The 17,674-nt window shown below is 49.6% G+C and overlaps 1 protein-coding gene and 1 long non-coding RNA gene across 5 annotated transcripts in view; both read right to left on the reverse strand.

Annotated features, from left to right (window-relative positions):
* The window catches only part of PPP6R2 (protein phosphatase 6 regulatory subunit 2), a 79,601-nt gene extending 71,542 nt beyond the window's left edge, over positions 1-8,059 (reverse strand). For all 4 annotated transcript variants that reach the window (XM_055328270.1, XM_055328268.1, XM_055328261.1 and 1 more), the window contains exon 1: positions 7,823-8,059. The gene's annotated coding sequence lies outside the window, so the exon portion shown is untranslated. The remainder of the gene's footprint in view (positions 1-7,822) is intronic.
* Positions 8,060-16,282: 8,223 nt separating this feature from the next.
* Positions 16,283-17,533, reverse strand: LOC129511816 (uncharacterized). The gene is made up of 2 exons (XR_008664909.1): positions 17,003-17,533; positions 16,283-16,374 (listed from the first exon to the last, which is right to left on the reverse strand). It is a non-coding gene; the product is annotated as an uncharacterized LOC129511816 (long non-coding RNA).
* Between the last annotated feature and the right edge of the window lie 141 nt (positions 17,534-17,674).

A 17,674-nucleotide genomic window follows, 5' to 3' on the forward strand; every position in this document is an offset into this window, starting at 1 on the left:
GATGCTAGAATGATTATATATAACCCATATGGGGGGTGGGGGATGTATCCTGATTTCACCTCACATTAAAAAATAATGCAAGAAAATAAAATAAAGTAATAAAAAATAATGCAAGAAGGATCATTCAGAAAGGAGATCAGTATGTGCTTGGAGACGCAGGAAAGGGTAAGATGGAAGGTTCCCAAAAGGATATGAGGTAATCTGGGGCATGATTATACTATACGTTCACTATACTCCGGTGATGTTTTCACAGGTATACAGAGGTCAAAGTAACCAAATTTTACATTTTAAAGATGTGTGGGGACGCCTGGGTGGCTCAGCGGTTGAGCATCTGCCTTTGGCTCACAGTGTGATCCCGGGGTCCTGGGATCGAGTCCCGCATCCAGCTCCCTGCATGGAGCCTGCTTCTCCCTCTGCCTGTGTCTCTGCCTCTCTCTCTCTCTCTCTCTCTATGTGTGTGTGTCTCTCATGAATAAATGAAATCTTTAAAAAAAAAAAGTGTGGTTTATTGTACATCAATTGAATTGCAATAAAGATGTTAAAAAGAAAATGGTGAATCATAAACCAAAATACAAAACTACCACTATACAACTTTTACAGGGGTGCCTCACTGGTTCAGTTAGTGGAACGTGTGACTCTTGACCTCAGGGTTGCAAGTTCAAGCCCCAAGTTGGATGTAGAAATTATTTAAAAATAAAATATTAAAAAAAATCTTTAAAAAAAAATAAATAACTTTTCCAAAAAAGAAGGGGGACACTTAGATGAAATAGTTAAACGTTCAACTCTTAGTTTCAGCTCAGGTAGTGAGCTCACGGTTGTGATATGGAGCCATGCTCGGGGCAGAGTCCACTTGGGATTCTCTCTCCCTCTTGTGCCCCTCCCACTTGTGCACTCGTTCACTTGTGCTCTCTCTCAAATAAATAAATTTAAAAAAAAAGAGAAAGAAAAAGACAATGTCTTCACAACATTGGGTGCAGGCAAAATTTTGTTAGAACACATAATAAACATTAAAAAAAAAAAAAATACCGACAGGCCACCTGGCTGGCTCAGGAGAAGAATACCACTCCTGATCTTTGGGTTGTAAGTTTAAGCCCCACATCAGATGTAGAGATTACTAAATATAATAATAAATGTAAAAAAACATATTGACAAACTTTTACCTCAACCAAATTAAAATTTTCTGTTCATCAGAAGACATCATTAAGAAAAAAGATCGAGTCCCACGTCGGGCTCCCTGCGTGAAACCTGCTTCTCCCTTTGCCTGTGTCTCTGCCTCTCTCTCTTCTCTGTGTATTCTCATGAATAAATAAAACCTTAAAAAAAAAAAAAGAAAAAAAAAAAAAACAAGCAAGAGGTGCCTGACTGGTTCAATCAATAACGCATGCAATTCTTTTTTTTTTTTTTAAAGAAACTTGGGGTAGCCAATTTTTTTCTTTTAAAGATTTATTCATTTATTTATGATAGACACAGAGAGAGAGAGAGACAGAGGAAGAAGCAGGCTCCATGCCGGGAGCCCGACGCGGGACTCGATCCCGGGACTCCAGGATTGCACCCTGGGCCAAAGGCAGGCGCCAAACCACCGAGCCACCCAGGGATCCCCAGAGCATGCAATTCTTGATCTTGGATCATGAGTTTGAGCCCCATGTTGTGTACAGAGATTACTTCCAAAAAAGTAAATTAAAAAAATTTTTTAAAGATTTTATTTATTTATTCATGAGATACACAGAGGCAGAGACACAGGCTCCCTGCAGGGGGAGCCTGATGTGGGACTTATCCCAGGACCCCAAGATCACAACCTGAGCTGAAGGCAGATGCTCAACCACTGAGCTACCCAGCCGTCCCTGAAAGTAAATAAAAATTTAAAAAACGAAAAAAGGGCAAATCATAAAATAGAAAAAAAATGGACTCCTTGGGCAGCCCCAGTGGCACAGTGGTTTAGAGCTGCCTGCAGCCCGGGGTGTGATCCTGGAGACCTGGGATCGAGTCCCACATCGGGCTCCCTGCATGGAGCCTGCTTCTCCCTCTGCCTGTGTCTCTGCGCCTCTCTCTCTCTCTGTGTGTGTCTCTATGAATAAATAAATAAAATCTTATTTTTTTTAATTTTTTTAAATTTATTTATGATAGTCATACAGAGAGAGAGCGAGGCAGAGACATAGGCAGAGGGAGAAGGAGGCTCCATGCACCAGGAGCCTGACGTGGGATTCGATCCCGGGGTCTCCAGGATCGCGCTCTGGGCCAAAGGCAGGCGCCAAACCGCTGCGCCACCCAGAGATCCCTAAATAAAATCTTAAAAAAAAAAAAATGGACTCCTTATACACAAATACATCATAAAGAACTTTTATCAGCATATGCACATTTTTTAACTCTTAAAATGAACAACAACGACAAAAAACAATCCTGGGCACCTGGGGCGGGGGGCTTAGTCGACTGGGCATCGGACTCTTGGTTTCAGCTTGTGGGGTCACGGGATCAGCCCATGTTGGGGTCCACACTTAGCACAAAGTCTCTCTCTTTCCCTCTGTCCCTACCCCCACTCAAACATGCACTCTAAATAAATAAATAAATAAAAATATTTAAAAAACAATCCAATAAAGAGTGGATAAAAAACCTCACACTTCGCAAGAAAAATATAAGTAGCCAACTAGCATACAAAACATTGTCTACCAAGGGGCGCTTGGGTGGCAGTCATTAAGCATCTAACTCTTGATTTCTGCTCGGGTCATGATCTCATGAGATGGAGGCCCATGCCACGGCCACAGCTCAGCATGGAGTCTGCTTGTCCCTCTCCCTCCTCCTCTGTCCCTCCCTCCAAAGCACTTGCAAGAGCACATGCATGGTCTCTAAAATAAAATCTTAAAAACTGTTCACCAAAACCAAACAGTTGCTCACCATCATTATTCATCAGAAAAAAAGCAAACTAAAACCACAGTGAGATTATCACTACCACCTGAATAGCTAAAATTAAAAAGACTGACAATACCAAGGACTGGCACAGATGTGGAAAAACTGGAACTCGCATACACTGCTGGTGGGTGGATGTGTAAAACGGTTACCAGTTTGGAAAATAGTTTGGTAGGTTCTAAAAAAGTTAAACATATATCTATAGTATGACCCAGCAATTCCACTCCTAAATATTTACCCAAAAGAAATACTACATATCCACAAAAGACATGCATGAGAATCTTAACTTTAGTCATGAAAGCCAAAAAGTGAAAGCAATCCAAGTATCCATCAATAGAAAAAGAAATAAATTTTCATACAAATGAATACTACTCAAATAAAAAGCACAAACTACAGATACAGGCATTTAAATCAATGAATCTCAAGGGGCACCTGACTAGCTCAGTTGGTGGAGTGTGAAACTCTTGATCACAGAGTCGTGAGTTAGCCCCACACTGGACACGGAGATTACTTAAAAAGTAAATAAACAAATCTCAAAAGCATGACATTGAGCAAAAGAAGACAGACACAAAAGGGCATACCAAAAAAAAAAAAAAAGAGCATACCATACACTTTATGATTTCTTTCATATGAAGTTGGAGAACCTGTAAAATTAACCTATAATGACAGAAAGCAGAACAATGGTTGCCTCAGGATTTGGAGGTTGGTTGTAGTAACTGAAAAGGGACACAAGGAAGCTTTGAGGATGACAAAAATGTTCTATATCTTGACATGAGTGATGGACACACTGGTGTACACATTTTTCAAAATTCATCAAACATATATTTAAGATCTACGTATTTCATTGGATATAAAAAATTCAGTAATTTTTAGTAGTGGAATTTTTTTCAAAGATTTGAGAAAGCAGAGAAAGAGAGTGCATGCAAGTGCACCCAGTGGGGGAAGGGGCAGGAGAGAGAAGCAGACCCCCACTGAGCAAGGAGCCCAACGTGGGTTTGATTCCAGGACCCAGAATCACAACGTAAGCCAGGCAAACACGTAACCAACTGAGCTACCCAGGTGCCTCATAATATTTTTTAAAGAAATTGGGATCCCTGGGTGGCTCAGTGGTTTAGCGCCTGCCTTGGGCTCATGGTGTGGTCCTGGAGACCCGGGATTGAGTCCCACATTGGGCTCCCTGCATGGAGCCTGCTTCTCCCTCTGCCTATGTCTCTGCCGCTCTCTCTCTCTCATGAATAAATAAAATCTTTAAAAACAAACAAAAGAGGGGATCCCTGGGTGGCGCAGTGGTTTAGCGCCTGCCTTTGGCCCAGGGCGCGATCCTGGAGACCCGGGATCGAATCCCACGTCGGGCTCCCGGTGCATGGAGCCTGCTTCTCCCTCTGCCTGTGTCTCTGCCTCTCTCTCTCTCACTGTGTGCCTATCATAAATAATAAATAAAAATTAAAAAACAAACAAACAAAAGAAATAAAAGAGGGGCGTCTGGGTGGCTCAGGGGTTGAGCGGCTGTCTTTGGCTCAGGTCAGGATCCCAGGATTGAGTCACACATAAGGCTCCCTACAAGGAGATGGCTTCTCCCTCTGCCTATGTCTCTGCCTCTTTCGTGAATAAATAAATAAAATCTTTTTTTTTAAATAAAGAAATAAAAGATTGTACAATAAAAGATTGTTAAAAAGAAGGCTGCTTGCTGTCCATGGATATGACATGATTTCCAAGAGGATGGCTGGGGATGCTTGAGAAATGCTGTGAGAATGAGACCCACTTCACATACCTACTGCAGGTTACCCTGTGCATGAGCCACCCACAGGAGGGGAGAGTGGAAAGCACAAGCTCTAGAGTCTGACCACCTGAGCTGAGTCCTGGGTCTCCCGTTTATTTATTGTGACCTTGGGGACATTCCTTAACTTGTGCTTCAATATCCTCACATATTAACAGAAATGTTAAGACTAAGTCATTAAGTTGTTTTAGGAAGTAAATGCTTAGGAGTCGGGCAGCGGGGGGGGGGGGGGGAGACACACACCTAAATGCTTACTGGTTGAGATGTCAAAACAGAAAATTTCGCACTGGTTTATAGTAAATTCTGCGCAAATCATGTACCCACTTTACATCAAAATGTCTGTTATGGGGCAGCCCAGGGGGCTCAGCAGTTGAGCGCCACCTTCAGCCCAGGCTGTGATCCTGGAGTCCTGGGATGGAGCCTCACGTCCAGTTCCCTGCACTCCCTGCAGAGAGCCTGCTTCTCCCTCTGCCTGTGTCTCTGCCTCTCTCTCTCTCTGTGGGTGTCTCTCATGAGTAAAGAAATAAATTAATTAATTTTAAAAAATGTCTGTTAAAGAGCCCCTGGATGACTCAGTGGTTTAGTGCTGCCTTCAGCCCAGGGTGTGATCCTGGGGTCCTGGGATCGAGAGTTCCGCATCAGGCTCCCTGCATGGAGCCTGCTTCTCCCTCTGCCTGTGTCTCTGCTGCTTTGTGTCTCATGAATAAGTAAATAAAATCTTTAAAAAGTAATAATGTTACATATACCGTCTTACTTCTTTACTTCTTTTAAAAAGATTTTATTCATCTATTCACAAGAGACACACAGAACAGAGGCAGAGACACAGGCAGAGGGAGAAGCAGGCTCCCTGCAGGGAGCCCAATGAGGGGTTCGATCCCAGGACCCCGGGGTCACCACCTGAGCCCAAGGCAGATAGATGCTCAACCACTGAGCCACCCAAGCGTCAGTCCCTGTAACACACTTTAAAAAGTTCCTGGGCTTGGGGATCCCTGGGTGGTGCAGCGGTTTGGCGCCTGCCTTTGGCCCAGGGCACAATCCTGGAGACCCGGGATCGAGTCCCACGTCGGGCTCCCAGTGCATGGAGCCTGCTTCTCCCTCTGCCTATGTCTCTGTCTCTCTCTCTCTCTCTCTCTCTCTCTCTCTGTGACTATCATAAATAAATTAAAAAAAAAATTTTTTTTTTAAAAAGTTCCTGGCTTGTTTTCCTAAATAATGCTTTACTGGAACACATGCCTGTGTGTCCACAAAAATGCCTGATATACAATCACCTACCATTATTATTCAAAAACTTACAGTATTTTGAAAGGTAGTCTTTTCCTTACCCAAAGAAAAAGGAGAAGAGGAGGTTTAGTCAGCCGGCTGAGATATATAAATCCTCAGTCAACCACCTATTTGTTGTATACCTGTTCTTCACCTGCAAAATGGGTGATAATAGTTCCTACACCCCAGAGTTCTTGCGAGGACAAACAGTTCACACATAGCACTCCAAGGAGCAGCACACACTGCATATCTGTGTGCATCTGCTGCCGTTACCCCTGTGCTGAGGTCGCCACACCCGCGGCAGGAGCTCTCCTCTGGGCTCCAGATTCTTCTGCGAGATACCTTCTTGCTAATGCCCCTTGGATGTGTCAGACTTCTCCCACTACTTGGAGCCAAGAGAAAGCCTTACTTTCCACCTCCAACCTGGAACACCACCCTGCTCCTGCCGCCCTCCCCTGTGGCCCCAACCCAGTGAGCGGTGCCACCGAGAAGCCCAGAACCTCACGCCCTCTTCTAATCTCTCTGCAAGTCCCTGAGCTCTGCCTCCAAAATCTCTAAGGGGGCCCCAAGGTCTAAGCTCCAACCACACCCACTGCCAACACCTCCCGTCTCCCCTCTCCCCCTCTGTGGACGCCCCAGCTCCTCCTCCATCCCAGGCTCACAGCCCGCAGGGAAGAGCAGACCGTTAGGTCCATGGCCCACCTGGCTCCTAGCCACCTCCCCCTCCCGGTCTGATGCAGGTTCCTGGAGAACATCCACCACCATCCCAACTCTTCCCACACCTAGCTGCATCTCACCGCCCAGAGCCCCACCATAGGGAGTCAGAAAGGCCAAAATGGAAGAACTACCAGAAAGCAATGGACGTGGACCAGAGGGAATGGCTGCGTGTCCGTGAGGGCTCCAGCACTGTGAGGCCACAGGGACGGGGCAGGTGGGCAGCGACGGAAGCGGGAGGGGCACCGAGCAGAAGGGCCCGGGGCGCCTGGGATGCGGGCCAAGGGCTGTCAGTAACAAGTGGGTGGGCGCTGCTGCCAGGCTGCAAGGACAGAGCGGCAGGCGGGGGTGTGTGGAGGACACCTCAGGGCGGTGGGTGCCGGCAAGGGGGCCAGGAGGGCACGTGCGGGCAGGGACACAGGGACACGGGTGACAGGAGGAGGAGCAAGGCGGTGACGACAGTGGACAACAGGTAGGGTGGGCACCGCCGAGTTAGGGCACCACCGGGGGCTGTGGGCATCGCGGGGGCGGGGTAGAGCACTGCCAGGGTTAGGGCACCACGGGGGGTTAGGGCACCGCTGGGGGCACCGCGGCAGGGTAGAGCACGGCCGGGATAGGGCACCGCCGGGGGCTGGGGGCATCGCGGGGGCGGGGTAGAGCACTATAGGAGTTAGGGCACCGCCGGGGTTAAGGCACCACGGGGGATTAGGGCACCGCCGGGGGGGGGGGCTGGGGGCACCGCGAGGGAGTAGAGCACCGCCGGGATAAAGCACCGCCGAGCTAGGGCTCTACGGCTCGGGCCGCCACCGCACAGGCAGGGGCGGAGCGGAGCGGCCGCGAGGAGGTGCGGGCGGAGGGGGCGGGGGGGGCACTGCCCGGGGCACCGACGCGCACGACTCTCGGAGGAGGAGAGCACTTGGGGGTCAGGACACAGGGACACGGACTGCGAGGCAGCGGCGCCAGGGGCAGACGGACACCGCCTCGGGAAGGAGAGGGGCCGAGCGGGGAGCCCTGACGGGGGCAACAGCGCGCCGGACACTGACAGGTGAACGCCGTGCGGTGGACAGCGCCCTGGGGCGCCCGCCGGGAGGGCACACGGGCCGCGTGACCACTGGCGGGGGGCGGGGGCGGGCGCGGCCGGGAAGAGCCGCGGCGGGCGGCCCCACTCACCTGCCCCGCGGGCCGGGCGTCGCGGCGGCTCCTCGGAGGCCCGGATGGAGGCCAGGGCGCTGGCGGAGGCGAAGCCCGGGCGGCTTGGGGCTAGCCGCACGCACATGGGCCCGGCCGGGCGCGGCGCCCACGGACACGGCGCCCACGGACACGGCGCGGGCCGGCCGGCGGCTCTGGACCCGCTCGGGCCGCGGGTGGCGAGAGGGTCGCTCCAAAATGGCGGCGGCGACGGCGGGAGCGCGCGCGCACGCCGGGGGGCGGTGTCTGGCACGGGGGCGCGCGGGGGGGCGGGGGTGGGGCGCTCGCTCACGTGGGCGCGGCGGGGGCGGGGCTGCGCGGCGGGGCGGGGCGCGCGCTCACGTAGACGTTGCGGGGGCGGGGCTGCGCGGCGGGGCGGGGTCGGCCCGCTCGCTCACGTGGGCGCGGCGGGGGCGGCTGCGCGGCGGGGCGCGCGTTCACGTGGACGCGGCGGGGGCGGGGCGCGCGCTCACGTGGACGCGGCGGGGGGGGCCGGGCGGCCTTCTCTGGTCGCTGGTCCTGCTGTCGTAGCACCGATTGCTCGGGAGGCCTGATCGGCCGTAGAACCGCCCCTGCAGGGGCCAGAGGCGACGTGAGGACCGCGCACCTGGGGCGGGGGCTCCGGGTCGTCGGCGGCCCTCCCCTCCTCGCCCCTGGATGTGCCCCGAAGTCCCGGGCACGCGGGGGTCAGCGGCGGGCGCCTGTGTGCCCCGCGGTTCTCGGGGGGCTGCGCACACTCAAGTAGGGGCCGCGTAGCACCCAAGCCAACCAGTCTGCGAACGAGATTCATTAACTCGCGGTCCGCGCGGACGGTGCTGGGGTGCAGCCCTGAGGGCTGGCTGACCTGCAGCTCGCGGGCCGCGTCTCCAGCAACGTCACGTGCTCGGGGCCGGGGGCGGCCTGGGGGGCTCGGCTGGGGGGGCTGTCCTCCAAAGTCAGGGCGTGCTCCGGGCCAGCGGCTCGGATTCCCCTCGGCTGGCCTTAGAGCAGAACGTCTGCGGAGAGCTCCTCGCCTGAGCACTTTTCCCTGGCACCCTGCAGGCCAGGCACCTGGCCAGTTCTGCAGGGTGAACTTCCAGGAGCTGGGAGCTAAAAAAAAAAAAAAAAGCATCCGCTCAGCGCAGGGGTGGCTCAGTCAGTTGAGCATCCAACTCTTGGCTTCACCTCAGGGGGTGACCTCGCGGTGGGGGATCCAGCCCCGGGTTGGGATCTGCGCTCAGCGCAGTCTGCTTCAGATTCTCTTTCCCTTTTTCTTCCTCCTTCTCCCTCTCTGAAATGAATAAGTAAAATCTTTTTTTTTTTTTTTATGATAGTCACAGAGAGAGAGGCAGAGACACAGGCAGAGGGAGAAGCAGGCTCCATGCACCAGGAGCCCGATATGGGATTAGATCCCGGGTCTCCAGGATCGCGCCCTGGGCCAAAGGCAGGCGCCAAACCGCTGCGCCACTCAGGGATCACCTGAATAAGTAAAATCTTAAAAAAAAAAAAAAATGGATTGGTCCTACAACCAAGAGGAGAAACGCCCTGCCAGCCGTGCAAACAAAGGCCCTTGGAAGGCCCTCGCAGCTGACTGAGCTGCAGAAAGGGGGATCAGGGCCAGAGGACCAACAAGAGATGGTCCCACTGGTTTTTCTACTATGTGAGCGCCTGCAACCCTCTATCTCCGTGTTCTTCCTATGCTCAGGCCAGACTGCCTGGGGTCAGCCTGGACCCTTCCCCTCTTAGATTCCACACTGGAATTATCAGCAAATCCTTCCACTTAAAGAAAAAAAATGTATTTATTCAAGAGAGGCAGAGACACATGCAGAGGGAGGAGTAGGCTCCCCTCAGGGAGCCCGCCGAGGGGACCCAATCCCCGAACTCCAGGATCACGCCCTGAGCAGAAAGCAGAGCTTAAGTGCTGAGCCATCCAGGCATCCCATCCCTCCACTTTTAAGTATGGCCAGCTCTGCACAAGCACACCCGGGTCCAAGACCAGTTTCTCTTACCTACACAGCATCCTCCCAATGCATTCCTGCTTCTGTTCTGGCATTCTTACCAGAGAGCAGCTTCCAGCAGCATAGCTTACACCTAGAGAGATCCAAGGAGAACAAGCCCATCCCGTCCCTCCCCAGCCCTCATCTGGCATGGCCAGAAACCCAAGTCCTTGCCGTTACTCACAAGGTTCTATGTGATGTGTTCCCGTTTCCATACACTGCCCCTAGTTCATTGGGTTCTGATCATGATGACCTCCGACCACAGCCCTCGCACCCACGCTTTCCTCTGGTCATTGCTGTGCTTACTAAATTACCTCCTAGATCCTCCTCCCTTGTCCCCTTCTCAGTGAGAGCTACCCTGACCCTCTACTTCAAATCTCAAGCCTGCACACACACATACACACATGTCCCTGTACACACACGCACACTTCATAGCCTTTCCCTGCTTGGTTTCCTCCTCCTTGTGTCAGTAGTCACCGTCCAATAACAGGACAGAAACCATAAAATGACTTCACAGAAAGTTTGATATACAAATTACCAATACGGACGCCTGGGTGGCTCAGGGGTTTAGCGCCTGCCTTTGGCCCAAGGTGTGATCCTGGAGACCCGGGATCAAGTCCCACATCAAGCTCCCTACATGGAGCCTGCTTCTCCCTCTGCCTGCGTCTCTACCTCTCTCTGTGTCTCTCATGAATGAATAAATAAAATATTTTTTAAAATAAAAAATTAAATAAAAATTACCAATAGCAGGAGATGAATTACAAAGGAGTAAAGAGAACTCTATAGTCAAGAAAGTTGACTACAGAGTTCCCTCCATAATTTGGAAGGGAGGTTCCCTCCCCAAGGTGGGAATTCATGCTGTGTTGCTGGGTTGTGTGGCTGCAGCCTAGTGGACAATAGACATTCCCTGGGTTGTCCAGGGATAGCAGTGATATGAGCAGAGGCTGATGGACAGGAATACAGCTCTCCAAGGTGCAGGCCAGCTAAGCCTGGAAAGCCTCCTGCTGGGGGTGTCTATGAGATTCCCTGAGAATTTGCCCACAGCCTGATGCTGAACTGAGTAGGAAGCCATTCACAGAGGCAACACCACTCCAAGTCTCCCACAGGTGGCTCTGGCAGCTGCCCAGTGGGAGAAGAAAAAGAATGCACACTTAGACCAGGACTCTCCAACACTCTCTACCAGCAAAACCTAACATCCTGCCAAAGGCAGAAGAGAAATGCTTCTAGGATCCAGCTCCATTATTGCAAGCAAGCAGCAAGCAAGCAGAAGTGGATTGGGAGCTGAAGCATAAATGGAAAACAGGTAGAGTCTGACCCTCTGGATAGTTGGGTTCTGTTTGCATCCTTTCAAACATACTTGAATGTCCACTCAACAACAAAACAGGGACGCCTGGGTGGTTCAGCGGTTGAGCATCTGCCTTTGGCGCAGGGCATGACCCCGGGGTCCCGGGATCGAGTCCCACGTCAGGGCCCTTGCATGGAGCCTGCTTCTCCCTCTGCCTGTCTCTCTGCTCCTCTCTCTTTCTGTGTCTCTCATGAATAAATAAAATCTTTGAAAAAAAAAAAAAAAACAACAAAACAACGCTTTATTTTCACCTAACAAGATGCATCTGTCCTTATTACAGGTGAAGAATAAGCATTGATAATGAGCACACCTGCAGTCACAGACGCCCCTGTATCAACGGTTGGCTGCATTCTGTACTCCTTGAATTCTTTTTCCATCCCACTGAGTATTCTCTTATGCCCTTATGTTAAAGTGAAATAATAGATAACCTCCGACCACCTGTTTATTTTAAAAACTGGAAAGGAGAGAGAAGAAAATGGTCGGTAAATAGACAAGTAAATACTGTAATGTGAGGGGCACCTGGGTGGCTCAGGGGTTGACCATCTGCCTTCAGCTCAGTGTGTGATGTCAAGGTCCCAGGATCGAGTCCTGCATCGGGCTCCCCGCAGGGAGCCTGCTTCTCCCTCTGCCTGTGTCTCTGCCTCTCTCTGGGTCTCTCATGAATAAACAAATAAAATCTTTTTTAAAAACCCACTGTAATGTGCAAAGAGAAAATATGTAGAGCTACCACAATCCTTGTTTCTGTAATTGCTCTTAAGATATTAATATGTATAGCTCCCTAACAGACTTCTCTTCTAAACTGCCTTATAGTGTACACAAAATGGTGAAAATAGAGCCAAGCTGAATTCAGTATTTCTGACACAGGAGGAGGATCAACTAAAATAAATTCTATCACTAAGAACACCAAATGCAAAATTATTCACCAATAAATTGAAAAAAGTAAAACTGTGGTGTAAAATGAGTGCTGCCCAGGGGCACCTGGCTGGCTCAGTAGAATATATGAGTCTTGGTCTCAGGGTCATGAGTTTGATCCCCATATTGGGTGCAGAGATTACTTAAAAATAATAAAATCTTGGGGGATGCCTGGGTGGCTCAGCAGGTGAGCATCTGCCTTCAGCCCAGGGTGTGACCCCGGGGTCCTGGGATCGAGTTCTGTATCGGGCTCCTCACAGGGAGCCTGCCTATCCCTCTGCCCGTGTCTCTGCCTCTCTCTGTGTCTCTCATGAATAAATAACATCTTAAAATAAAATAAAATCTTAAATAAAATAAACACTTCCTTCTGAGTGCCATCAGAACAGGAGGAAGTGTGGACCTATCCTGTTCTACAAGAACTGCCACACTTCAGCCAGACAGAAGCCAGTGCATCATAAGACTACTGATCCATAGGCCCACATGAGAGAAACACAGGGAGATCCGAACTTCTGTATGCCATCACCAAATTCCTGCATGTCATGACAGGAAACCATGAAAGCAGCAAGAGTAAAATGGCCCATCACATAAAGGGTAACAATGATACAACTAATAGCTGAAATCTCATAAGGGGACAATGACCATGAGGCAATAGAATGACACATCCAAAGTGCCAAAGGAAAAGTAAAACCTGTCACTGAAAAAATTCTATACCCAAAAATACAATCCTCAGAAATGAAGGTGAGATCAAGACGTTCACAGACAAAATAGAAAATTCATTGCTGACGGATCTGCCTTATAGGAAGCACCAAAGATAGTTCCTCAAGCTGAAAGGAAATGACACAAGATGGTCATGCAAATCAGCAGGAATGAATGAAGAACCAAATTCAGCATCGTGTAAAAAGTATCATTACCAGGCAGCCCAGGTGGCTCAGCGGTTTGGCGCTGCCTTCAGCCCAGGCATGATCCTGGAGACCTGGGATGGAGTCCCACGTCGGGCTCCCTGCATGGAGCCTGCTTCTCCCTCTGCCTGTGGCTGTGCCTGTCTCTCTCAATAAATAAATAAAATCTTTTAAAAAAAACCTGAAAAATAAAGAGAAAATCCGAAAAGCACAGAAGAGAACATCCAAAGACGATGATGGGGCAGCTGCAAAAGGTGTACCCGACATGGGATGAGAACACCAGAAGGAAAAGAAAGACAAGGAATAGAAGAAATATTTGAAATCTTTCTACATTGTACAAAAGTTTCCAGCTAGTGCAATAAGGCAAGAAAAAAATTAAAGGCATACATATTAGAAAGGAAGAAGCAAGGGATGCCTGGGTGGCTCAGTGGTTGAGTGTCTGCCTTTGGCCCAGGGTGTGGTCCTGGGATGAGTCCCACATTGGGCTCCCCACAGGGTGCCTGCTTCTCCCTTTGCCTGTGTCTCCGCCTCTATCTCTGTCTCTCTCATGAGTAAACAAATAAACCTAAAAAAAAAAAAAAAAGGAAGGAAGAAGCAAAATTACCTTTATTCACAGATGATATGATTATCTATTTAAAAATCACAAGGGACAGTGCACCTAGGTGGCTCAGTCATTTGGACATCTAGATGCCTCTGGTTCAGGTCGTGATCTCAGGGTCCTGGGATCAAGCTCCCTGTTCAGCGGGGAGTCTATCTCTCCTTCTGCACCCCCCCCCCATGCTCTGTCCCTCTTTCTCTAAAATAAGTAAATAAAATCTTAAAAATATATATAAGGAAAGGGGCACTTGGGTGGCATAGTCGGTCAAGTGTTCAACTCTTGGTTTCGGCTCAGGTCATGATCTTGGGGTTGTGAGATTGAGCACCCCCCCCCCTTACACACACTGTCTGTAAATAAATAAAATCCTAAAAAAAAAAAAAAATCTTAAGGAATCTATTAAAAAAAAAAAAGCCCTACTAGAAATAATAGTTTACTGAAGTCAGAGGATGATATATCAATAGATAAACAGCAGTTATACTTCTATTTGCCAGCAACAAGTAATCTGAAAAAAATTTTTAAAGATTTTTAAATTTATTTATGGGGGGGAAGAGCAAAGGGAGAGGGAGAAGCAGACTCCTCTATTGAGTACAGGACCTGATAAGGGGCTCCAAGACTCCAATATCATGACCTGAGCCAAAACCAAGAGCCAGACATTTAACTGACTGAACTACCCAGGTGCCCCTGAGAATTTTTAAGAAAAAATATTCCATTCACAGGAAAAGTGTGGGTGAGTGGATGGGTGAAATAGGTGATTGTGATTAAGAGTACACTTATTGTGATGAGTACTGAGTAATATATGGGATTGTTAAATCACTATATTGTACACCTGCAACTAACATAATACTGCATGTTATACTTTAAAAAGAAAGAGAAAATTCCAGTCACAATTGTATCAAAATGAATAAAATACTTAGGAATAAATCTAACAAAAAGAAGGGAGTGCAGAAAAGAGTTGATGCAGCCGGCTAACCACTTAGTCATAGAAAGCCCCTGCTTACCAACTTAACCCTTGGTGGGCATCTGGGAACATGGATTTCAGGAGAGTTCCCATCACTCCAAGGAGTGCTCAGAGAGGCTCATAATGTCTAAACTCAATGTGACTTCTATTGACCACCCATTTTCTTTCTGGGCATCTGGAATTTGGGCAGGCACTGGACAGAGGCTGCTTATCTGACTGGTCCTGTAGGGAGCTGGATGGTGTTCCTTCCCCTAAAGATATCCACCCCAAACCTGTCAACGTGACCTGTGGAAAAAGGGTCTTTGCACATGTAATTAAGTTAGGATCTTGAGATCATCCTTGATTCAGGGTGGGGGGCGCAGGAAGAGCAGTCCTAAATCCAATGACAGGTGTTTTTCTAAGAAAAATCAAGAAGAGACACAGAGGAGAAGCTGATGTACAAACAGAGATTAGGATGGTACATCTACAATCCAACTAAGGTTTGCAGGCAGCAATCAGAAGTTAACAGAGGCCTGAAACAAATCCTTTTTCCCAACCCTGGGAAGGAACCAAACCTGCTGACAGCTTGATTTCTGACTTCTGCCTCCCAAACTGTAAGACAATACGTTTCTGTTGTTTTAAGCCACCTAGTTTGTATCAATTTGTTACAGAGGCCTTAGGAAAGAAATACAAACTCCCAATAAGCTTCTCTAAGGAACTTCCCTGGTTGGCAACATTTCACATCCTATCACAACTCATTGACACATTTAAAGTGCCTCCTCTGGGACTCCACAGAGAAAGGACCCTGGAGGCTGGTCTCCCGGAAACTTTGCCCCAAGAGTCTTTCTCTTTGTTGATTTTATTTTGTATCCTTTTACTGAAATAAAGATATGATGTAATGACATAGAATGACTACATGCTAAATCCTATGAACTCTCCTAGCCTATTATCAAACTTGGGTGTGCTCCAATTCCCAAGGAACAAAAACATTGCCAAGAAAAATTACTGAAGACCTAAATAAATGGAGTGAAATGTCATGGGCATGTCATGCATAGAACACTAGCAACGTGAGATGGCAGTTCTCCCTAAATTGATCTGTAGATTCAATGCAATTCCTGGGAAATTTTCAGCACATGGTCTTCTTTCGTTTTTTTGTAGAAAATGATGAGCTATGGATGGTTCCATTGTTTAAGTGTCTGCCCTTGGCTCACCCATGATCCCAGGGTCCTAGGATCCAGTCCAAGGTGCTGGGATTGAGCCCTGCAACTGGTTCCCCAATCACTGGGGAGTCTGCTTCGCCTTCTCCCTCTGCCTTGCCCCCTGCTCCTGTGCGCTCTCTCTTTAATAAACAAAATCTTTGTTTAAAAAAAAAAAAAAAAGGAACTGATAAGCTACTACTAAAATTTCTATAGAAATGCAAAGGATCAATAGGATAAATGAATAAATAACTGTATTACACTTACAAAGAAGCATACTCTGCAGTAAGAAGGGATGAGCTCGGGAAATACACCACAAAATGGATGAATATCAAAAACATTGTGGAGGTGCCTGGGTGGCCTAGTCTGTTAAGCGTCTGCCTTCCGCTCAGGTCATGATCCCGGGGTCCTGGGATTTAGCCCAGCATCCGTCTCCCTGCTCAGTGGGGAGCCTGCTTCTCCTTCTGCTTCTGCTGCTCCTCCTGCTTCTACACTGCCTCGTTCTCTATCAAAATAAATAAAAATCCTTAAAAAAAAAAAACACATTACGGTGAGCGAAAGAAGCCAGACACACAAGACTTCAAGCTGTATGATTCCACTTTTATGAAGTTCCGGAACAGGGTCACCGTGGTGCAAAGAATCCTGGAGTCGTGGAGGATGGTGGTGCTCGACTGGAAAAGAGGCAAGAGGGGACTTCCTGAGGGGATGGCGCTGTTCCTTCCTTATCCTGCTAGTTCTTTGGGTTAATGGTGATTCTAAGAACCACCCATTTCTGGGATCCCTGGGTGGCTCAGCAGTTGAGTGCCTGCCTTTGGCCCAGGACATGGTTCTGGAGTCCTGGGATCCAGTCCCGCATCGGGCTCCCTGCATGGAGCCTGCTTCTCCCGCTGCCTGTGTCTCTGCCTCTCGCTCTCTCTCATGAATAAATAAATAAATAAATAAATAAATAAATAAATAAATAAATAAATAAATAAATAAAGTCTTTAAAAACAAACGAAAAACCCACCCGTTTCGCTACACATGAATTTTACTCTAAAATAAATAAATACATAAATAAAAAATTATTAATTAAAAATAAATTTATTTTACTTCCCCCCACCCCCACCCCCCCAAAAAAAAGAAAAAACTGAAAAGTACTGGTTAATAATACACACACTGAAGTATTTGGTGGGGGAGAGCACTGATGTCTACAACTGTCTTTGGACGTAATCTAAAAATAAGGTGGCTTGAGGGATGGAGACAGATGCGGGGACACAGGGTAAAACAGGTGACTGGGCGGCCGGGGTGCAGCTCACTGACCTTTTCTGCATCGGACACTTCCTAACGGGATGCTTGGGAACACTCGGTGGCGCATCGCTGTCAGCTTCGGAACAGGGGCGCCTTAAGTTCAAGGGCGGGGGTCACCGCAGAGGATGGTCGTGGCCCATCACAGCACGTCCCTCATTCTGCGCGCACGTGACCAGCTTTGGGCCGGGACTCGGACAGGCGCACGCACATCACGAGCCCCGTCCGCCGCGGCGACCCGGGGCACCGGGCCCCTAGCAGGCCCCGCGCGCCGGGAAGCCGCGGGGACCTGGCGGTCGTGGCCCAGACCGCGCGCAGGTGCCGCTCCGGCCTCGGGGGCTCCGGGGGGTCGGCGGGCAGGCCCACGGAGTCACGACGCGGGGGGCTGCGGACACGACCCCGCGGGGGACCACAGGCAGACACCCGGCATCGCGGGGCAACGTCCCGACCCGGCTGGAATCCGAGCCCGACAGCGGCAGGTGTCGGCCCTGACGCGAGCGGCGAGAGCCGCCGAGACAGGCTCCCCGCGCCTGCGCGCCACTCCCGTCCGAGCGGCGCCCCCGGAAGCCCCGACTCCCGCCTGACCGACCTCCCCGGAAGTTCCGCCTCCTGTCTCCGGCCGCTCTGGCCCGCGCGGGCCCTTCTCGTTGGTGGGCTGGGCGCCGCTCCGCTGCACAGCGGTCCTCC

Source organism: Nyctereutes procyonoides, unplaced genomic scaffold, assembly GCF_905146905.1.
Source record: "Nyctereutes procyonoides isolate TBG_1078 unplaced genomic scaffold, NYPRO_anot_genome, whole genome shotgun sequence".
Taxonomy (NCBI): Eukaryota; Metazoa; Chordata; class Mammalia; order Carnivora; family Canidae; genus Nyctereutes; species Nyctereutes procyonoides.